At 34.4% G+C, this 22424-nt stretch overlaps 2 long non-coding RNA genes across 2 annotated transcripts in view; both read left to right on the plus strand.

Annotated features, from left to right (window-relative positions):
- Positions 1-2016: 2016 nt before the first annotated feature.
- Positions 2017-22424, plus strand: part of LOC128031039 (uncharacterized) — a 115659-nt gene continuing 95251 nt past the window's right edge. The window contains exon 1 of the long non-coding RNA XR_008188035.1: positions 2017-2146. This is a non-coding gene — a long non-coding RNA (uncharacterized LOC128031039). The remainder of the gene's footprint in view (positions 2147-22424) is intronic.
- LOC128031040 (uncharacterized) lies at positions 3832-21238 on the plus strand. The gene is made up of 3 exons (XR_008188036.1): positions 3832-4028; positions 20796-20873; positions 20947-21238. It is a non-coding gene; the product is annotated as an uncharacterized LOC128031040 (long non-coding RNA).

The raw sequence follows: 22424 nt of genomic DNA on the forward strand, positions 1-22424 counted from the left end.
AGAACAGGAATGATGTTGCATAATGGAAAATGTGGCATTTAACATGTCTTACTAAATCTCTGGTCGCACTAGATGGAATTAAGATGTTAAAGTAATTATTTTTTTCTCAGATTAATATTTGGGAGACAATATTTGAGCAACCTGACCAGTAATATTAGTTCTACTAATGAGTGAGTTTAGGGAAACCTGTTTGAAAACAGTCAACAGTTGTATAGTTATGTTAGTAGTGCAGAAAGTTTTAAACTTATGCAGTTAACGTACACAAATGCTTTAAGATAGAATGCAATGAATAAATCATAATAAAAAATTTGAAAAATAGCAAAATGCTTTATTAAATAATATTGAATTTGGTAAACATCTATAGTCGGCACATGGCTTCTTGTAGTGTTTGTAGTAATTGTGGCATGCTCATAACGTGTCTTACTAAATGTGTGGTCACACTAGTAATATTTAAGATGTATCTCAGTTTAATATACAGAGAGAATATGTAATTCTGACTGTTTAAACCTGACCAGTAACAGTGACTCAACTAATGAATGAGTTTGGGGAAACCTGTCTGAAAACAGTCAACAGTTGTCCGAAGGTGTAAGTAGCACAGAAATAAAGTTTTAAACTTATGTAGTCACCCTAAATGAATGCTTTAAGATAGGATGCAATAAACAAAGCATAATTATACATTCTTTAGCCTTATTCACACGGGATTAGTATTATCTAGGGACCTTGTGTGATTTTGAAATTATCCCTCCCACACACACAGATCTGAATTTCGTGTGGTACATTCGAACGAGATAAGTGAAGCCTGTGATTTAACTCGGATTTACTGATTAATCTCTCGGATAGTCGGATGTCAAGGCTATGGTCCAGATGGATTAAAAAACATAATAATAATATAGTATATTATAATATAGCTTTATGCTTGAATTATTTGTAACACATTAACCTCATAACCTTTAGCAGTGTTCTCTTTCTGTAAATTGTATGGTGTAGAGATATGATGACATCACCCAAAATAATATCAAACACTCCTTTCTTTGTGAAAGATGGATAAAAAGGTGCATAGGAAACAAAAACCTTGAAAAATGATATACGACCCAGTAAATCCAGGCCAAATCACAGAGATGCCGATTTGCACTGGACTAGTATTATCACAGGACCTCTGTGTTTGGCTAAATATGGTAGGTCTTTTGCGGGGGAATTTTTCCTTTATATTATTACAAACATGGCCGATTCGCACGGGATTAAGATCACAAAGTAATACTAATCCTGTGCGAATAGGGCTTTTAAGGGTAAACATCTATAGTCGGCACATGACTTCTTGTAGCGCTAAAGAGTACGGAAATGCGGTTGCATAATGGAAATTGTGTCATTAACGTGCTTCGTAAGGTGTTTTACTAAATGAGTGGTCAAAATCTTTTCTTGTATTTCAGTTTAATATGGAGAAACATAATTTAAGCATTCTGACCACCCCAGTGCAGTGATTATGAGTCAGCGGATAAGTGAGTTCGGGGTGGAAATGTTTGGAAACCTGTTTGAAAACAGTCAGCAGTTGTCTGGTGATGTTTCATAATGCAGGAGTTTTAAACTTACGCTGTTAAATGAATGCTTTGTAGTTTGAATAAAGCATAATAATAAATCCATAAATGGTCAAATATACTTATTTTTTTATTATATGTATAATTATGTAAGATTAATTTGGGTAAACATCTATAGTTGACACATGCAGTGATCAATTCGATGTGGAAATGTTTGGTAAACCTGTTGTCAGGTGACATTAGCAATGCAGAAATCAAGTTTTACAGTAATAATGAAATGAGCTTTTAGAATGATGATGCACATTCGATAATGCATATTCTGGATAATGCATAATCGTGAACTAATATTTTTATCAATTTCACCTCTACTGAAAAAGCATAGTTAACCCCCAAAATTTTCATTCTATTCTGTTGTTATTCTGTGCAAAGGATGTTTTGAAGAATGTTCAAGCTGCCCATTTATGTATAATAAATAAAGGGGAAGTCGTGGCCTAATGGTTAGAGGGTTGGACTCCCAATCGAAGGGTTGTGGGTTCTAGTCCCGGGCCGGCAGGAATTGTGGGTGGGGGTAGTGCATGAACAGCTCTCTCTCCACCTTCAATACCACGACTTAGGTGCCCTTGAGCAAGGCATCGAACCCTCAACTGCTCCCCGGGCGCCGCAGCATAAATGGCTGCCCACTGCTCCGGGTGTGTGCTCACAGTGTGTGTGTATGTGTTCACTGCTCTGTGTGTGTGCATTTCGGATGGGTTAAATGCAGAGCACAAATTCTGAGTATGGGTCACCATACTTGGCTGAATGTCACTTCACTTTAATATATATATATATATAGAGCGCAAAACTTTTAGACTTTGTGCCTATCAAACGTTTGAACAATAACAAAGTGCCTACATGTCCCAAAAGAACTACATTTCAATTGTGTGACGTGTTACACTTTTGAGAAAAAGAAACTGCTAAATGGCAATTAACAACACAAAGCGCTCTAGAGAGCAATCTTTCTCTTTCTTTTCTCTTTCTCCTCTTTTGATTGTTCAATCGAATTAACACCCGAATAAGTGAATCACAAAGACTGACAGTTGTGTTTCTGGCTCAACTTCTCAGCTTTTGCTTCTATGGAAGTACACAAACATGAAACAAACATTATTTGAAATATTTGCTCAGCAGATGTGTTTTCTCTTTTTTAAAGAAGTAAAAAAAAATCCATCACAGAATAGGAAACGGGGTTGGGAATAAATGCAGTAATTTGGTTCTTCTCTTCATGGATTACTGTCACTCCCCATCAGCCACTCTGTGTGCGCTTGCCAGTCCTGTTTGCAATTTCTGGGCTTGTGCTGTACCTTGAAATATTTGCCAAATGGATTTTATAGAGGCTGTAATTAAATTTAGTCCACCTTCACATGGTTTAGGAGGGCAGAGGCAGCCTCTCTACTTCGAGTGGGTTTTCCTGGTGGTGTTCTCAAACACATTAAAACCTTAATGTCCAAATTAAAGCATTGATTTTGTGATAATGTTTAATTTTTTAAGAGAATTTGAGGAGAATTGCAAAATATTGCAAACATGAACTCAAGCTGTTAAATGCATCATTCATTCATTCATAAAAATATGTGAGCAAACATTTTCATCAGCTTTTGTTTTTACTCACCATGTCATTATTTGAAACCGAAGATGATTTGAAGAATGTTCAAACTGATCTTTTATATTTTATGACTACAGTATATCCATTTTTATTCATCAACAAAAACATTTTATTTTAAATTATTTTATATGAAATAAATACATCTATTTTATAGAATACACAAACAAATATTGAATGTTCTAATGTAGTGTTTGTGCATCCAAACATGAAAAGAATTAAATAAATCCTCAATCCTATTTTGCAGGATTTGAACCCCTAACCTGGCCTACAAACACATCAACACAGGTATGTAGGTATTGTATTTTTGTGTAATATGCAATATAAAACATACTTTTAAAAGTGGCTTTATATACAGCAAAACAGTACAGCAGTGGTCACCAGTGAAAACCGATCAAAAATCCTTTGAAACACTAATGTAACAATAAAGTAGTGCTTTCTTATAAATCATGGTCTGAGCATTAAATGTGAGACCCTTGCACACGATGCACATACACAGATTACTTCCTGTTTGCCCATAATTACCACTGGTTCACTGGCCCTTTTGGATAGCAGTTATGGTGACATAATTCATTAGTGTTTGCCCAAAGAAATGATTTGAAATCTTTAAAGTGCTCCTTCAAGCATAATAGCTATTAAGGGGGCCACATGCAAGACTGAAGTGTTAAACGGTTTGTTGAAGTCTACTGAGGTACAAGTGATGATAAATATAAATTATAGTTAATATACTGCACCAGTGGTTGTTGAATAAATCAAATGCTTCTGCTGACACAGAAGACTTCTGCAGCGGCAGCCCTTCACAGATGCACGCCACAAAATGCACAACGCCCACAAACAACACTTCACTTTCACAACTCTGAGAGGTTAGTGCATTGCTTATGCCTGAGTACACAAATTTGAATACTAACAACATGTTTTGTACAATTGCAACCCATATACTAACAATAGTCAGTACCCTTATTTGATTAAGAACAGGTAAAAACTTTGCACTTTAAAAGTATTTTTTAAATCTCCATGCAATCTACACTTTGTGTTGTTTTTGTTTGTATCTTAATTTGTTCAAAACACATGTTATAACTGGTGACAGCCTTCTGGTAACAAAATGTTTTCCCAGTGCTACGGCAAGATATTTGTATCATTTATGAGCTAAGGTACAAATGAATAAAAAAAAACAGACAACTGTGAAACATGATAACATGACAACCAGAGCAGGTGAATATGACTTTTACTTTTGACATTTAAAACTTGAAAGAAATGTCTGCCTCCCAGAAATGTAGGGCTGCCAAAATGTAAACGTTTAAGAATCTGACCCTGAAAAATATATTTATTGATTGATTTTTCACCAAGATGCACATCATTTCATGTTTTTAAGTGAATATATCAGGATTAAGTTAACTAAAACTAAATTTAAAACCATTAAAAAAAACTTTTGTTACTTAAAATAAATAAATGTAATATATATATATATATATATATATTAGAAAAATATAATAGAAATAAATATAATTTAAATAATAATTAATATAAATAAATACATTAAAGATTATCATATATACATTACTTATAATATACACACACAAACACACATACATACATACATACATATATATATATATATATATATATATATATATATATATATATATATATATATATATATATATATTTTTTTTTTTTTTTTTTTTTCATCTAATAGTTGTCTATGGTGGTTATGTCCCTGTTTATACTCCAGTTTTACACCTAATCTGGATTTTAGCACTGAATTTGGTTGAAAGGATGACGTGGTCTAATAGCTGCTCCCACAGGCAAGGCCTCCTTTGTGAGTGTGGCTTGTTCATTGTCTGCACAGGACGACTAGCACCAAATACACGGCATTCATCACTTTGTCTGCTCTTTGCGTGTCTCCTTTTGAACCAAACAGCAGGAATTATTAGTGGCTTAACACGGATAGGGTCCCAACATGGCATTGACAGCATAAGCCTCTTCCCCAAACTTGCGTGGCCTTCCTTATTCAGGGTTAGAAAACATTAGAGTCTGTTGTTAACACTATCGAGCGAGAATTTGAGCGAGAGAACGGCATATTTGCAGAAAGACGTGATTCGGCTGACGTTTAGGGAATTCCGGGGATTATTATTATTATTATTATTGGGAGCGTGAATGTCAATGACATTTTCACAAACGTGGTTTTCCGGGCCGGGAGGGGAGGGAGGCGATACTGGTGCACCACACCTCGGCGTCTCGGGTCCCGCCGATTTGAGGAGCGTGTGAAATCCATGGCACCTCTCCTGCATTCCTGGCTGAAACGGTGCCATATCTGTGATGGACTGAGGCAGAAGAGCAGGCAGCCGGGGATGAATACGGCTTAATCTTTACACAGGCCACATGTGTGCGCATGATAACATGGATGCTTTCTTCCTGTGCTGGGTTACTCTCATCCGGCTGCCAGGTTGCTGCCTCGAACAGCTGTGTTTCACTGCGATATTTAGCTTGCACCAGAAAAGAACGATGGCTCCTCCTAAGGAGGGGGTTAATGCATGTTTTTGGAATTGGAGGCAAAAATTGCTGTAATACCTGACACATTTCGAGAGACAGATACGGTGCCTTTTTACTGCAGAAAATATGTAAAAGCAACTATAAATGGATGGATGGCTTCTCTGAAGCTGATATTTGATTTAAGACCTTGTTGTGATGGAGATGAGATGAACTTATTATTTATGGCAGAATTTATGGTTTTGCATTCACATGTTGTTGCCCCACCCCCCTTCTGTTTTTCCAAGGATTACTAAAACATTTATTGTGATTGCATTATCATAAATGATTCTATAGCATCTTCGTCTGTAATTATGGCCCATGTTTCTGTGGCCTTCGGCCTTGAGTTCGGTTGAACCCCAGGTGTAGATCTCAGCTAGTTTAATGAGCAGACACGGACTCCTCTCCTCTCTGAACCGCAGCCGTCCTGCACCCGGCTCAATTAAGAAACACAGAATGTGCGGCGATATTAGCACAAAATTAATAGACTCTCACTAATTGAATCTATCAGATTCAGTGGGTAGTGTATCTTCTACACAAACACAATTGCATGTCTGGACAGATGACAAAGGTTTTGCAGAGATGCCACTGCCAAACCAATCAGTAGTTTAGCTTTTCTTTAGCAGTCAGAATCTAATACATTTATTGTAGATTGTTTCAAAATGCAATATTTGTTTGTTTGTTTTGTCATTTATTTACTTGTTTGCATATTTTATATGCATATTCTATTAAATAGAATATGCATATAAAATATGCAAAACATGCAAAAAAGTAAATAATACTTACAAACAAATTAACAAATAAAACATCCAAGTAAATAATTAATCAAAAACGTGCAACAAAAAAGACAAGCAATCCGAAATAAATAAACACATCGTGAAACATAAAATAAAAATTAATAAAACATACAAACAAAAAAACATGCAAATAAATTAATATCATGTAAACGAACAGTGACATACGTCCAAAATAAATATAGTAAATTTTACTATATTTATTTTGGACGTATGTCACTGTTCGTTTACATGATATTAATTTATTTGCATGTTTTTTTGTTTGTATGTTTTATTAATTTTTATTTTATGTTTCACGATGTGTTTATTTATTTCGGATTGCTTGTCTTTTTTGTTGCACGTTTTTGATTAATTATTTACTTGGATGTTTTATTTGTTAATTTGTTTGTAAGTATTATTTACTTTTTTGCATGTTTATTTAATGTTGTTTTTGTATGTGTTTTATTTGTTTGATTTCATTTGTTTTCATGTTTCAATTATTTATTTTCGATTTATGTCGTTGTTTGCTCGCATTTTATTTATTTTGTTGTTTGCATGTTGAATTTATATATGTACGCATTTATTTAGGAATTATGTCTGCATGTTTTTGATTTATTTATTTTATTTATTTGCATGTTTTCAGTGTATTTGTTTGTCTGAATTTTATATTTATTTATTATTTTGATTGTATTTGTTTGCATGTTTTTATTTATGAATTTAGGGTTCTATAATTTAAAAAAGAAAATGGTTATGCAGCTCATCCTCTTTTGAGAAATGTTACTCTCTGCAAACACTTTGTCGTATTATTATTTTAGCACATATTTCGCCTTTTCTCTTTGATGTAGCTGTCAAACAAAGACATCAGAAATCATGACATCTGTTTTGAAAGCATGTTGTTTGTTTGCAGTAATAATACATCTGCATTTCCTTCAGTCGCTCCTCATCTGTACAAGTCGATACAATTGCCATGTCAGATGCATCTCTAATTGAAAACTTCATTATCTTTCTGAAGCCATCAGCTGTCACTTTCGAGGTTCATATACTAGTATCGTCCCTGGGGAGCAACGTTATTTCAGTCGTAATGGTTTGGGACCCTATATATTGTTGCATGTGAACGTTTGATCACTAAACAGACCATCTATGGCTCACTCTTTAATAAGTCAAATTAGCAGTACTATAAACACTGTTTAATTTCATGTTTTTTTTTTTTTTTTACATGGCTTGACTAACACAATCAAACTTTCCATTAGTCCACTTGCGTCTCTTGATGCCTTTGTTATTTTCTTATTACTCTTTATTTGAAACTCCATGATTCCCAAACATTTCTAAAGAAAAGGGTGAAATGATCGGGTGTGTTTTTATTCCATGAAGAATGTTTTACCTGGAGTCATGACAGCTCTGCAGGCAAACACGACTGTCATTGTTCCATCTGGACGTTTTTCTCAATCGATTTGGCTCATTTTTTGAAACATTCTCCAAACTCGAAGTGCAACAGTAACAAATGTTTTATGGGACATCACAACTCTTATATTCACAATCTCAAATTGCATGTCTATAACTCACCCAAAACATTTAATCCATGCTTCAAAATCAACTTATTGTATCAGTAAATTGGTCATTTCACCATAATGATGTTTTCTTCCCAAAAAAGAAAAATGACTGGAAATTTACTCACCCTCAGGCCATCCAAGATGTAGATGAGTTTGTTTGTTCATCAGATTTGGAGAAATGTAGCATCCCATCAGTTGCTCAGCAATGGATCCTCTGCAGTGAATGGGTGCCGTCAGAATGAGAGTCCAAACAGCTGATAAAAACAAGTTAACAAATTATTATTTGAGTATAGAGTTATAGTGATGGGTTTGTTACAAACAGGAAGCTTTTTACTTCACAAGATGTTAATTAATGGACTGGAGTGGTGTTTTAATTACTTGTGGATTATTGTGATGTTTTTATCAGCTGTTTGGACTCTCATTCTGACGGCACCCATTCACTGCAGAGCATCCATTGATGTGAAAGTGATACAATGTTACATTTCCTCAAATCTGTTCTGATAAGGAATCAAACTTATCTATATCATGAGGGTGAGTTTCTGCAACTTTTAATTTCTGGCTGAACTATTCCTTTAAATGAAAAATTGAACCAAAGTAAAAAACAGTATTGTAATGTGCCATTAATGATTCACAGTTAAGATGATGCTATGCAACATTTCATAGTTTCATTGTAGCAGATGTTTCCAAAGTGACTTTGCCTTTAACTTACAGGATCTGAACGTTTTCTTATGGTGAGCTTAGAAAATTTAATGTACAGAACATTGTCTGAAAACATACTCAGAAGTTGATAACTTGATTTTCATTAACATTAACTTAATGTGTTTCTTAGAAATCAGTGCTACTTGGTCAAGACACTGACATGTTCATTTCACGCTGAAAAAAATGGCACAAGCTTCTTGGATTTGAACTGACGATCCTATTTTCTATTGCTCATAAATAGAGATGTTGTGTGCTTTCTGTCAATCATCTGGTAAAATTAAATGTGGGTGTTGAAAGTTATTAATACTTTTTGAATGTATAGGTGAATTTATGTTCTCTCTCTCTCTCTCTCTCTCTCTCTCTACCCCTCTCTCTATATATATATCACCATATCTGTGCCCACAAGACCCCAGAATGAAAATTATTTATTCATTTTAAACGAGTTGCACTTGCAGAATGTGGCAGAAATTGTGAATCGTTCAAGAGAATTTCATTCAGAAACAGTTTAAGATGAGACATCGTCTCTGTACAGTATTCCCACGGCATGAAACTCACAACAGATTCAGAAATCAGTTTTACTGTAATTAGGGAAATACTCTAAATGTCATTTTGAATCTTTATACCACTACAATGAATTCCACACTTTTGCTATTACTCACAGTTACTCATCGTATTGAACGGGACCTCGTGTTTTCGCTCTTTGTTGTGGCACTTTCCGTTTCAAAACTCCTACGGCTTACTTGAAGCAAACCATCGCTGGTCTTTCCACAACAAGCACAGGAGCCGCTTTGTGTTGATTTGTGCTTCTATTTTTGACTAAATTCACAAATAGAATGAAAGGAAATGGATTGGTGGGCTGTGCAATCCCCCGCCTCGAAGCTCCGCCTCGTTTAGAAGTTGTTTATGGGTATCTCGTGAAATTGAACAATTGCGTTACATTACCTCTTTAAATGATCTTGTTTCTTTAAAAAAAACAATTTGCTCACATGCATCCAAAACAAAGTCTGCCTCCATCAGTTATTTTAAACTAGCTGTTTAAGAGAATGAAGGTGTGGTTGGAAAAGTATGACCTTAAGTTTTTGTGGTTGCTTTCACGTTCATGTGGGTATTTCCTACCAATTATAAAAGACAACGGTATTGCGGTCATGAGCATTTCTGAAACTACATACAGTCAATATTGACTTTGATTGCCAACGTTTTGTCTCACCTCAGTGACGTCTGCATGTCATTTTCACCTGCATCCCAAATTCACAAGCCCCAGCCTAATCTTAAAAGCCCAGACTTTGTTTGAACCGATACGCTTCAGCACGCAAACATTGGGTTTAGAGATGCCATGCTTGCTGTTGAAGAATGCCGGTATGGAAGTGTCCAGCATTGGCATGTGCTGCTTTCGCCTCCAGTGCTCCAATGTGCATCGCCGCCATCCACCCAAGCCTTCGCACGGTGTCAGACGCCGATATGCGGCAGAAAAGAACGCCACCTCTTATCGGCGCCAATCCAGATTAACTCAAAGACACGCTCCCCCTGCATTTCTGGGCCCACTTGCTTCATATTTGGGCACCGTTTGACTTGTTTTTGAGCTGTGGTGAACCTAAGGCGAAGAGAAACCCGCAGCCAAGGTGCTCACAATTAGCCACGTTTCCCAAGGCTGCAGGCCTGTGGGTTTACTGGACTGCAGAGGCTTAAACCCCCTCGTGTCCCTTCGGGAATCTCGGCCAATTCGGAGCCGCTGGCAACCCTGGAGTGATCCCTGAGAGGTGGATGGGTATGATATGCCTTCCACAAGAGGCCATTTGCATCGTGCTGAATTCTGAAAGGGATAAAGGAAGCATGTTGGCTGGAGGTGTCTGAGAGCGTGTGGACCGACTGCCTTCACTCCCATAGTTCTGTCCTCTTTGTCTTCTAGCATTCAAAAGTTTGGAGTAGACTATGTTTTCATCTCTTTATGCTGTTTTGATTTGATCAATTCAGTAAATATTGACATGTTACTACAATTTAATATAACTTTTGGTAAATATTTTCAAATGAATGCAGAGTGACCCAGAGCTGAATTTTTGGCATCATTACTCCAGTGTTTTTTTTTTTTTTAAACAAGTCTCTTCTGCTTACCAAGGCAACATTTATTTGATCAAAAATACAGTAAAATAGTAATATTGTGAAATATTATTACGATATAGAATAACTGCTTACTGTGTAAGAAATCATTCTAATATGCTGATTTGCTGCACATTAAATATTTAGTTTGTTATTATAAGAGTTGAATAATTATTAAGGGCCCTATCATACACCCAGTGTAATGCGACGCAAGGCGCAGCGCAAGTGTGTTTACTAGTTTCAGTCTTGCGCCATTCGCATTTTCCCGTCCAGCACCACGTCGTTTAATTAGTAAATGCATTTGTGCGCCCATGGGCGTGCTGGTCTAAAAAAGAGGTGTGTTCAGGTGCATTGCTGGTGCATTGCTATTTTAAGGAGCTGAAAATAGACTGCGCCATAAACCAACTCAAACCTGGTGCATAATACTTTTTTGTAGGCTAATTAAATATATATACCGCCAACCGGCTTTATGTTGTTAAAAAGCAAAAGTGGATTTGGACATGCCCTGAGAGCACTTGGACCATGCACTTTACACTTTGCGTTTAGATCATTAAAATAGGGCATTAATATTTTAATGGAAACTTGGATTTTTATTTTTATTTATTTTTACTTTTTTGGGGGTATAGAAAGTTCAAAAGAACAGCATTTATTCAAAAAATAAATCTACTGTAATTTTTTTATATAAGTGATGTATTAATAAATATAATGTAATTTATTCAATTAATTATTAAGTATTTGCTTAGTAAATAGAGATGGAGAGATTCCTTTATTTGTCATTTTTATGCTTCACATGAAAATTTAATTACATTACACACATCCACACCTCAGTAATTCAGTGCATAACAATATGGCAGCTACAAATAGCTAATAAATAAGTTTTAAACAATTTCACTAAAATAGAACTTACAAAGCACAGTCTTTTAAGTGCAGTTCACATTCTCAAATTAAGCAGTTTAAAATAAAAGTTTTATATATATATATATATATGCACAGGCACAGTTGTGTAGTTTAGGAGTTTAGGAGTCACAAGCTGGAGTTAAATGTGTCATTAAATCTCAGGAATTTAAATCAGTTACTATAGATGTTTTGAATGGGTGTCTGCAGTATTCAAGCTGCACTCGGAGATGATCCTCCCAGACTTGGTTGTCACTTGTTGATATGAGTCATGCAGGGTGTAGGTAAAATGTCAAGTTTTACATTCACCTTTTGCATTTTGAAGAAATTCAGGGTTGCATTGCACTGTACAGTATGTGTTTGGCCTGTTATGTTTCATTGCATTGTTTTCTTCAGGTTTGAAAAGTATTTTTTTTAAATGGTCATATCAAGAGCAATCAAACTGATCATTTGAGATCATTGTACGATGACAGCTTTGAGAATTTAACACTTATTTCTGTATGGGCATAGTTTGTGACTGCAAAAATCATTAATAGAAATGTAAAATAATTAGGTACAAAAATAAAAGGTACAAATGCTATCAGCTGAGCAGTGTCTTTTCAAAAGTTATTAATATGTACCATTTAGGTACTAATATGTACACTTAAGTACTAATATGTTCCTTTAAGGTGTTAATTTGTGACATTTAGGGGTACAGAAATGTACCTTTAGAAAAGGTACCATCACAGTACCTTTTGGAGCCTTTTTTTCTGAATAGTCATGTCATAATGTGATTTGCAAAGCTGTGATTTCCTGAAATTATGGTGATATTAACTATTTTGGATTTGATGGCAAGGGTTAGATCATGGAAAAAGTGCAGGACATTACTGTATCGTGAAAAAGGCATTGATATGTGGGTCTTAAAGGGTTAGTACACCCAAGAAATGAACGTTGTGTCATTATTTACTCACCCTAAAGTTGTTCAGAACCCGTATGACTTTCTGGTAACACTTTAGAATAGGTAACACTTGTTAACTATTAACTACGACATTTCTCTCAATGAATTCTTAATTTGCTGCTTATTAATAGTTAGCAGGGTTGTTATGGTTAGGTATTGGGTAAGATTAGGGATGTAGAATAAGGTCAAGTAGAATAAGGTATTAATATGTTCTTAATTAGCACTGATGCATGGCTAATAGTCTAGTAATATGCATGCTAATAAGCAACTAATAGGTGTTAGTGTTACCGACTTTCTTTTTCAAGACACACAAAGAAAATCATTTGAAGAATATTTAATGGCTGTTTTTGCTTCTACTGTAATAAAATGTTGTTGTTGGTGTTAATTTTTGGAGTACCTTTTTTTTTTTTTTTTTTTTTTTTTTTTTTTTTTGATTACACTTAAAAAATATATATTCTGTAGGAATTTCTGATTCAAAATTAAAATGAAAATTTTTCAGTCTAAATGTGTAAGAAACCATTTTTTAATAGTAATTATGCAGATAAATTAATCATGACCATTTATGGCACAACAGACCTTTGCTCAAACTGTGAGTGTTCCCCGGGGAAAAAAATAATTATACATGTATGATATGACCCATTTATCTGCATCACTCTTGTACTATTAAGTATTATGTTCAGATTTACAGACTGTCATTCTTAAAGACATCATTTCCTTTCTTATGTCTGTCAAGCTCTAGCCAAACGGTTTTGATTAATTTACACAGGAAGTGCTTGTGAAAGAGATTTATATCATGGTTCGTCTACAAAATAATCAAATCATTAGCAGCTAATGACAGCAGGTTGACGGATGATCTGGATATTTGTCTGGTCCCAGTAACGCTAGCGTCTGTAGACAGAGGATGCTGGCCCCACATGTCACAGCTACACCGTAATCATGTTTCAGCTGTTCTGAGATCAGCCGCACAGACAATCCTCGTCTTAATGAAGTCGTCTGAGGAGGTGGCAATTACTGACTTCTGTCACTATCATCGGGGGCAACGAGGTTTGGGAGAAGCACTCTCTTTGGTTGAGGGATCCCCCATTGATTTCAATGGAGTGATGTAGAGCACTTGTCAAAAACAACATGGAATATTAATTGGTTGGAGAAAAGAAGTGGAAAGTCTCTGTCAAGAGAGCGTAATTGAAGCTCATTTCATTCTCGGTGTAATCAAACCAGCGTTACTATTTGTGGCATAAATGCTTAACTCTATCTGAAACATTTTATGGATCTCTTAAATCTTAAAAGGTTTTTTTTTTTTTTTTTTGGAAATATATATTTTTTTTCAATTCAGCAAGGATACATTCAATTGATTAAAAGTGACAATAAAGACATTTCTAATGATGTTTTAAAATATTAATATTTCAAATAAATTTTCTTTTGAAATGTCAGTTTTTTTTAGTTTTTTTTTTTTTCATCATGATTTCCACAAAAATATAAAGCAGCACAACTGTTTTCAACTGTTTTGATAATAATAAAAAATATATATCTTGAGTTGAAAATCATCTGATTTTTGAAGGATCACATGGCACTAAATAATGGAGTTATGATGATGAAAATTCAGCTTTACATCAAGGAAAAATTCATTTAGTTTCAGAAAGCATTCAAATAGTAAACCGTTTACATCAATATATCCCAATATTATGGTTTTTATCGTATTTTTAATCAAATGAACACAGTCTTGGTGAGCAAAAGAGACTTCTTTCAAAAACAGTACAGACCCTGAACAGTTTATTAAATCAATTTTCTGCAGTTTTCATGAACTTATATTATTCAAAATCCTACTGAATATTTTATTTCTAAAAATAATGAAAAAAAAAACAGTCATTAGTTAATTACTAACCTTCATTTAATTGTATTATTTATCTGGAAGATAAAAAAAAAATTCTTAGCTTATACAATTTTATTTTTTTATTTTTTAATTGCAAAATGTCCGTTTATACAGGCCATGTTTGACGAGCTTTAATTATTTGCTCTGTGGAATACTTGATTCTGATTGGTCAGTCGCGACATTCCGAGGTATGCTATCCCTCGATAACAACATGTAAAAGCTGATAACACAGGCTCATCCGGGGAACAGAAGTCTGTGCTGTACTCTTGCTAGGAACTATTTTGTCTTGGTGGAATTCACTTTGCGTTTGTTTAGCTGATAAAGTATTACAATTCCATTCAAAATTGTGTACAATTATTTAATTATGTCATCCTGGTATTGCGGACTCGCTCTCTCATTTCATACAAATGCATTATACGAGTACTAACAAACTCGCAAGATTTGAGAACAGTTTCTTCTTTAATCTTTTATCACCATAATTATTTATGTGGTAAAATATAAGTGTTATAAGTGGTATGACTGACTGTACTGTCTCTCTTTATTGTCCGTCTAGTTTGATCTTGCCGCTTGTTCGCAACTGTTGTGTTCACTGAAGATTTGTGTTCAAATATTTCAGCTAAAATCAATATTTCATGTCTAATTACTTGCTTATTTGGCTAGTAGCCGTGTAAAACGTGTGATAATGTACATCCAGCCAGTTGTTATCGCAGAAAAACCCTCTTCAGAGTGATACAGGTCCCCTCCGCATTATTCAGCGGCCAGATGTACATTAACCCTTACTTATTTAATTCAATTTATTTTGCACAACTTGAAAAATTGACAAAATCAGTCACTGGTTCAGTATATTTTATTAAAAGGTACTAACATCTACTATTAAGGTACAAATATGTACCTTTCAGGCACTAAAATGCACTCTTTAAGAGTAAATAATGCATAAATGTGTACTTTTTTGTTGGTATTTTTATTAGTTTTGTGTTACACAATAAACACCAAACAAAGCAACAACAAGAAAAGTACAAAATACTTAAAATGTTAGCAATAATAAAAGAACAATCAGAGCATATAGGCAGTTTCAGTGGAAAAACAAGCAAGCACTCAACAGAGGACAGACAGTATAGCAGGGGGCCTAATACAGATCCTTGAGGCACTCCATATTTGACTGCTGTAAATATTTGTATTTTTGCAAAGATTTCAGATGATGACAACATTTGTGATGACTCCAAATGATGCAAACTTTGGATTAACAAAATTGTTTGATCTTTTCCTTACAGTGTAATATTATCCTTGTATTGTAATCATTTTGTGCTGTCATACAGTTCTGTGTGATTGCCCCTTACACATTTGTTGAACGTGCTATGAATTGAATCAAAATCTTACCGCAGAGCTAAAGTACTATTGCTGGTCAGGGCCATATGATCTAGAAATGATTGCCATTTACTGTAAAATTGATCAAGATTACCCATAACTCCATCCCGGACTCTCACTTGCAATATTCAGTTAAGTCAAGTCAACCAAGTCTTAAACTGAGGAACAATGTCCGATTTCCACAGCCTTAGAATGACACTCAAATGTGTACTTTTTTAAGTGTTGTGCAGAGACACACTAGTTTTTAGATTCTGCATTTGCTCTATAGGAGGAAAATAAAAACCTTTTGTGTTCCACAGAAAAAATTACCATACAGGTTTAGAATGAGTTAATGGAGACAGACATTTAATTTTTAAGTGACCTGTTTCTTTAAAAGAAGACAGCATATTAAAATAGATCAGTTTAAGTGAAAAGTTTGCTTAATGTATTGTATGCACTAAAAATCACGTTGCTGTTTTAATCTTTAAGTCTTACTGATGTAAAACATAGGGGATTTTCTGGAGAAAATAATTGAAAGAGATGTCATAAAATGTCTTTTCTCAGATTAATGCTAATAGAATCATGTCTGAAATGCTTTTGGTAGATGTAATAAATCCGATGCTCACAGCACAAGTTTGTCACAGTTCAGCTCATCCCGTGTGGCTGACCCCATACGCTCACGATTGACTGGAGCACAGGTGTGCTTTGAAGCTTTCAGATGTTGCCATGGTTTCATCCTGTTATCCAGCCCATGCAATTATGCGAAACAGATGAACTTCACTCCTCAGCATATGAACAACAGGTAAAGTGTAGCGTAGTCACCGATCATCTCCAAAGGCGGCGAGTTTTCCCTCATAAAAGCTTTTGCCAAGTGATGTGTTGCTGCTTGTCAGTCGAGTGCTTTTAATGGCAGGCAAGCGCTCCCAACTTCAAACTCTGTGGAATTTTAGGAATCAGTGTGTGGTTTGTCTCTTCAAATTACTGTAATAAAGTCACATTTATCTTAAGTGCTTCAAACGGGTCATAAATCTGATGAAATAACAAGAAAAGAAGAAGTGGCAGGAAAAACCCTCCGTGAACAAATTGCAAACTTTCTCAAGTCTGATTTCGCCACTGAATATATATATATATATATATATATATATATATATATATATATATAGTATTATTTTGTTTCGTTTAATTTCAAGTAACTTTTAATGGTTTTAGTTTTAGTTTTTATTAACTGTAATAACCCTGATGGAAATACATTCTCATGCTTGTTTTTTTTTTATGCCGGCGAATAATGTCCAGCCAAGCAGAGCAAACTCTTGTCATGCAGGATTCTTTATCTGAGCTGCTTATTTGAGTTCAGGTGTGTGGTTTATTTAAGCAGGAGTAATGGACTCTCTGCTGCTCACGTGTCCTGCTGGGACTCAAAGACCGCCATCAGATGCATGTAAGTTATTTGGTAATGAGCTGAAGGGGATGAAGATTTGAATTTGTATTTGATTTGCATTTTTCTCACACTTTTTCTTACTCTCCTACTCACACTGGTTTCACATTTACAGATATGTATCTTAACCTTAGTGATAGAATCACATGCAGAGTTTGCACTTTCAGGACATGCTGTTTCACACAATCTCTGAGTTTTGGAATTTTTGTAACATCAGAAAGGACAGTCAATCTAGTACAGTTAATTGTAAACTATGTGTGTGTGTGCATGTGTTTAATAAAAAATACACACACAAAAAAAAAAAAAAAAAAAACCTAATACAATAAATAAATAAATTACAATTTATTTGATCAAATATAATAAAATATAAAATATGAAAATTAAAAAAAAAGAAATCATAGCTCCTAACCCATACGCTCAAAAAAAAAAAAAAAATGTTTTAGATATATATAATATGAATATTCAATATTAAAATGTACAAACAAGGCCTGATTGAAGAACAATATATATATATATATATATATATATATATATATGTGTGTGTGTGTGTATATATATATATATATATATATATATATATATATATATATATATATATATATATATATATATATATATATATATGTATATATTTTTTTCTTTTTTTTTTTTTTTGCTGTGTTAGCACATGGGTGAGGAGGCATGATTGTTTTGTTCACAGTGCTGATTCTTGACAGCTATAGACGGGTGGGCTGGCAGATATCCTGGTTGGGCAATTTTCCTGTTGTGGGTCGGGGTATTCCCCTTGTATTGCAAGAGGGGAAAATCTAGATATTTATACCATATAGATATTGCCTTTTTAACTACATTAAGGTTACTACATTAAGGTATATATAGATATAAATTAATTTTATTGAATGAATTGTCATATCATATTGTCATATCATTTTGATTGACAGCTGTTCATAAAAAAAAAAGCAAACAGTTAGAGTTTGCCTTTGTTTATGTCATGCACTGTATGAAGGATGCAGGTTTTTGTTGAATTTGCACGTTCATCAGTTTCACACTGTAGATCAGAAAGCTGATCTTATCTAAAGAGATCTTCAAATCAACATCCTGTTAGGGCCTGACATGGGTGGTAGATCCGGGCGATTAGCGTCTCAAACTCTTCTGCTTTCATGTCTAGGGAGTGTAAAGCATATTGAACCATGATCAGAACTGTGCTGATCTAATAGATGCTGGCTCACCATGTTTTTCTGAATGGAGCAATCCTGCTGCCATAAACTGCTTCACACTGTTTTTATAAGACTCACGAATCCAGATTAAATGTCATGTTCTAAATTCTAGGAAACGTTTTCATCTCTTTTTAAAGTTGAAAAGTGTATTTATTTTTCATGGTTCTACAGTTTTTTGCATTTATGACAGATGAAGCAGGCGTCAACTGGTAGGTCACGACCCCAAAATCAGTGACATGCCTGTTAAGATCAGATAAACTGCAAACAATTCAGCATTATACAGAATACAGAATTATTATTATTTATTTATTTATTAGATTTTTTTTTTTTTTTTTTTTTTGCTTAACCCTAATGTTAATCTAAAATGCTAGTTAATGCTTACTTTGCTCATGCAGGGTTTAACAACTTCCTTCCAATTTTTTTATATTATTATTATTATTATTATTGTATTTTTGGGTATTTTTGTCCCCTCCTTGTTACACGGTCCTAAATGATTGGCCTACAAAATAAATTGCTTATAAAATTGCTTGTAAATTATGCTATATTATTACCAAATATTGGTTTCAATATTTTAATCAACTTGTTTTCTTTTTGGAACTTATTGATTGTGGGCCTCACTGATCTGAGCTCATGCAACTCAGTTTTTAAGTAAACTTTGGCAAAACTATCCACAAATACTAAAAAACGAGGTGCATGAGCTCAGATCAGTGAGGCCTGTGATCAGTCAGATGCAAAAAGAAATACAAAACCTGTGCTAATTGAAAACCAGATTAAATCCAAGGTGTAGTGAAGATATAGTATAATAAAGAGTTTTACAAGCAATTCTGCTCATTTTTGACCAGGAACACCAAATTAGGTGTAAAATAAGGATTTTCAAGGGTTAAATAACGATGATAACTGTGCAATTCACATACTCTAAAAACTGCAAATTGTTCAGCAAGAACAACAAAATAATAAACCATTCTAAAATTAGACGAGACCTCTGATATTTTGCCCTATAGGCATATATATATATTTTTTTTTTTCATTGTAAATATAGCCTGTAATTAAAATGTACCGCTGGATGAAAACAACAGCAGTCTTGTAAACATTAATTTCAGGGTGTTGTTCAGGGTGAGAGGGAAGGGTTGGGATCTAGTGTTAGGATCCGTGGTGTGCTGAGTTTGATTTATTTCTGTTTCTCTACAGTCTGCTGAGGTCTTTTTCATTCTTGCATTTTTCTTTTCCTCACCATTAGACTCGGCTGGCAGAAAAAATATGACTCTGTCAATGCAATTAAGCTGACTTCCTGTGTGAAACACCCACACCGCCACATTAACACCTACTTTCAGTGCGCGGATGTGCCCCAGCTCCGCTAATACTGCTCTGTTAGCGACTTCTCCAACACACGCTCTCAGCTGTTATGGCAGTCGTGGCAGACAGCGTCAAATATTTCATTTTAAAGTCAACATCATGACATTGAAATTAACCCAATTAATTCCCTAATACGTTTTATTCCACATCAAAACAGTTTGGCTTTGTCATGTTTGATCAGAACCTAATAATTTGATCCCACTCTGAAATGACTTTCCATTTCAGCTGATGTCACAAAGCTTTCTTACAGTTCTCTACCTATTTCCTTCAGCCATGTGAATCTATTCGGGTATTTACATGGTATAGTTTAGTCTATTTCTCCATAGTTACATATATTTAAAAAAATAAAAAAATCTATTCAATTTTGTGAACTTGTGAAATTGAACCTGGATGAAAAAGTATATGATCAGTGAAATTGGCAATTGATCATTAAAACTAAAAATGTATATAGATATATATACTTAATATAGGCTATGTATAACATTTATACATTTGTTCATTATTATTTCTTTCTTTTAATTTAATACAAATGTATTAAAATTGAATAAATACAAACACGACGTAATAATATAACATTTTATATATGTAGCATTTTAATTTTTTCAAAAGTTGTTTTACACATATATATGTCCTTTACTTAAAAATATATATATATATAATTAAATAAAAGTATATATGTATATATTATAACATTTTTGTTTAAGTAGCATTTTTATTTTTTAAGGTAATAAAAGTGCATTTTTATACAATACGAAAATAATAAATGTATGTATTTGTGTGTGTGTGTGTGTGTGTGTGTATGTTAGTAATATGGGTCAATAGTTGGTCTGTATAGTTGCTGTGCAGTGTAGTACACAATGTTGATCATGTATCTTATATTAAAAGGCCTGTTTTATAATTTAGTGTGTAAATCAAAGCTGATCAATGATTCTTTCCAGCACACATGAAGCCCTCTTGTGGTCACTCTGGAGAACAGCACATGAAAGTCTCGTCCTGAATTCTTGATCCACATGATGGTGAGTTGAATCCAAAGCCAGTCCTACAAAGTCAGATATTCTCTGTGCTCTTCATACTGTACTACTCTTTCAGACTCAAGGAGTTTCCCTGATCTCTCCTGCTCGAGATTATTCCCCTGAAACTGATGTGTGACGGTGATTCATACAGAGAACTTGAAAATTATAAATGCCTCTGATAAATGAAACCATCTTGGCTTTTGTGGAGTCCCGAAGCCGCTATTTGGGCGAGTTTTCTGAGAAGCAGTTACAATGTGATAGTGACAAGAAATGGCTGTAACGATAACAAGAAGTTATTTGAATCAATATCTGACTGTGGTGTCAAATAATAATTCTGAATCAGTTCAATTCAAATGAATTCACCTTCCACTTTTAAAAACAGAAATATGCGGTCGCAAGCTTTAGAAAACATTCACAGATTTTCTCTGCGATTATGTAAATGTTGGCCTAGTTATCAAGTCCGAGGTGTCAGTGTTTTTGGAAATTTACAGATGTATGTTTCCATGATGTGAGGTTAAACATAGCACGCTGTAGCAGCCACCTTTCCATTCATATGACAATAATACCGCAACAAACACAAATGCACAAACATATTTGTACAAACACCCTTGAGCTAGTGCTGTAGCAACAGGTGATGCTTGCCAGGTCCTTTCTGAAAGCTTGTGCAGGTGAAAACAGATTGTTGGAACACATTTCTCTCAGTGTTGTTGTCTGTGTGTCTCAGACTTTGATATAACATTCCCACACGTGGCTGCTAGAAAATAAAGTTGCTTTGAAATCTACTGCTCATCCTAAAAACATGTAAACCAGTGTCAGGCTCAAAGAGTGCCATTGTTACGACCGACCGCACTGGTTCCTAACACTAATAGAAAACAGGAATCTTTTAGATATTGTGCATGCATTTAGTTTTTTTTTATTAAACATTTAGTTTAAAATCGCAACAGATCACACATGTGCTAATAAAACACAGGCCTATTTAGTATTTATTTTGTGGGCCAAATAGAAGTAGACTGATTTCTGTATCAATGACACCAGTTCTGCCATTTAACATCTACATGTCAAATTATAGATAAATAATTTTTCCACTTTATTTTTAACACAAATTCTCACTATCACTTCAGGAGGCTGGTGGTCTGCTCTATTCATTCAAGGTTTCCTCACGTTGCATCATGTTTGTAATTACTATATGATAACAATGCATGTTTGCATTACAGTTATGAATAAGCATGCTGACATTATTCTGTGTGTGGATGAAAAGTAACAGGCTGAGAGGATTTTCACAATCAAACCAATTCAAATTCTTTCAGATCAAAATGGCTAATCTTTTCTTTTTTTTTTTTTTTTTTTAAATCAAAACTTCGTGTTTAGAAACAAAAGCGTGCAGCGTTACTTATTTCCCCTTCATCAAAGGGAGGAAATGCTGAAGCTCTACTGGAAATCTGCATCGGAGATGATGCTATCAGATGTATGTTTATGTCGAATAAATGTCAAATGAACTATGGTGTAAAAGCTTTCTAATAACGTGAGCTTCGGGTCGGATGACTCACATTTGGA

Source organism: Carassius gibelio, chromosome A16 (assembly GCF_023724105.1).
Source record: "Carassius gibelio isolate Cgi1373 ecotype wild population from Czech Republic chromosome A16, carGib1.2-hapl.c, whole genome shotgun sequence".
Lineage (NCBI taxonomy): Eukaryota > Metazoa > Chordata > Actinopteri > Cypriniformes > Cyprinidae > Carassius > Carassius gibelio.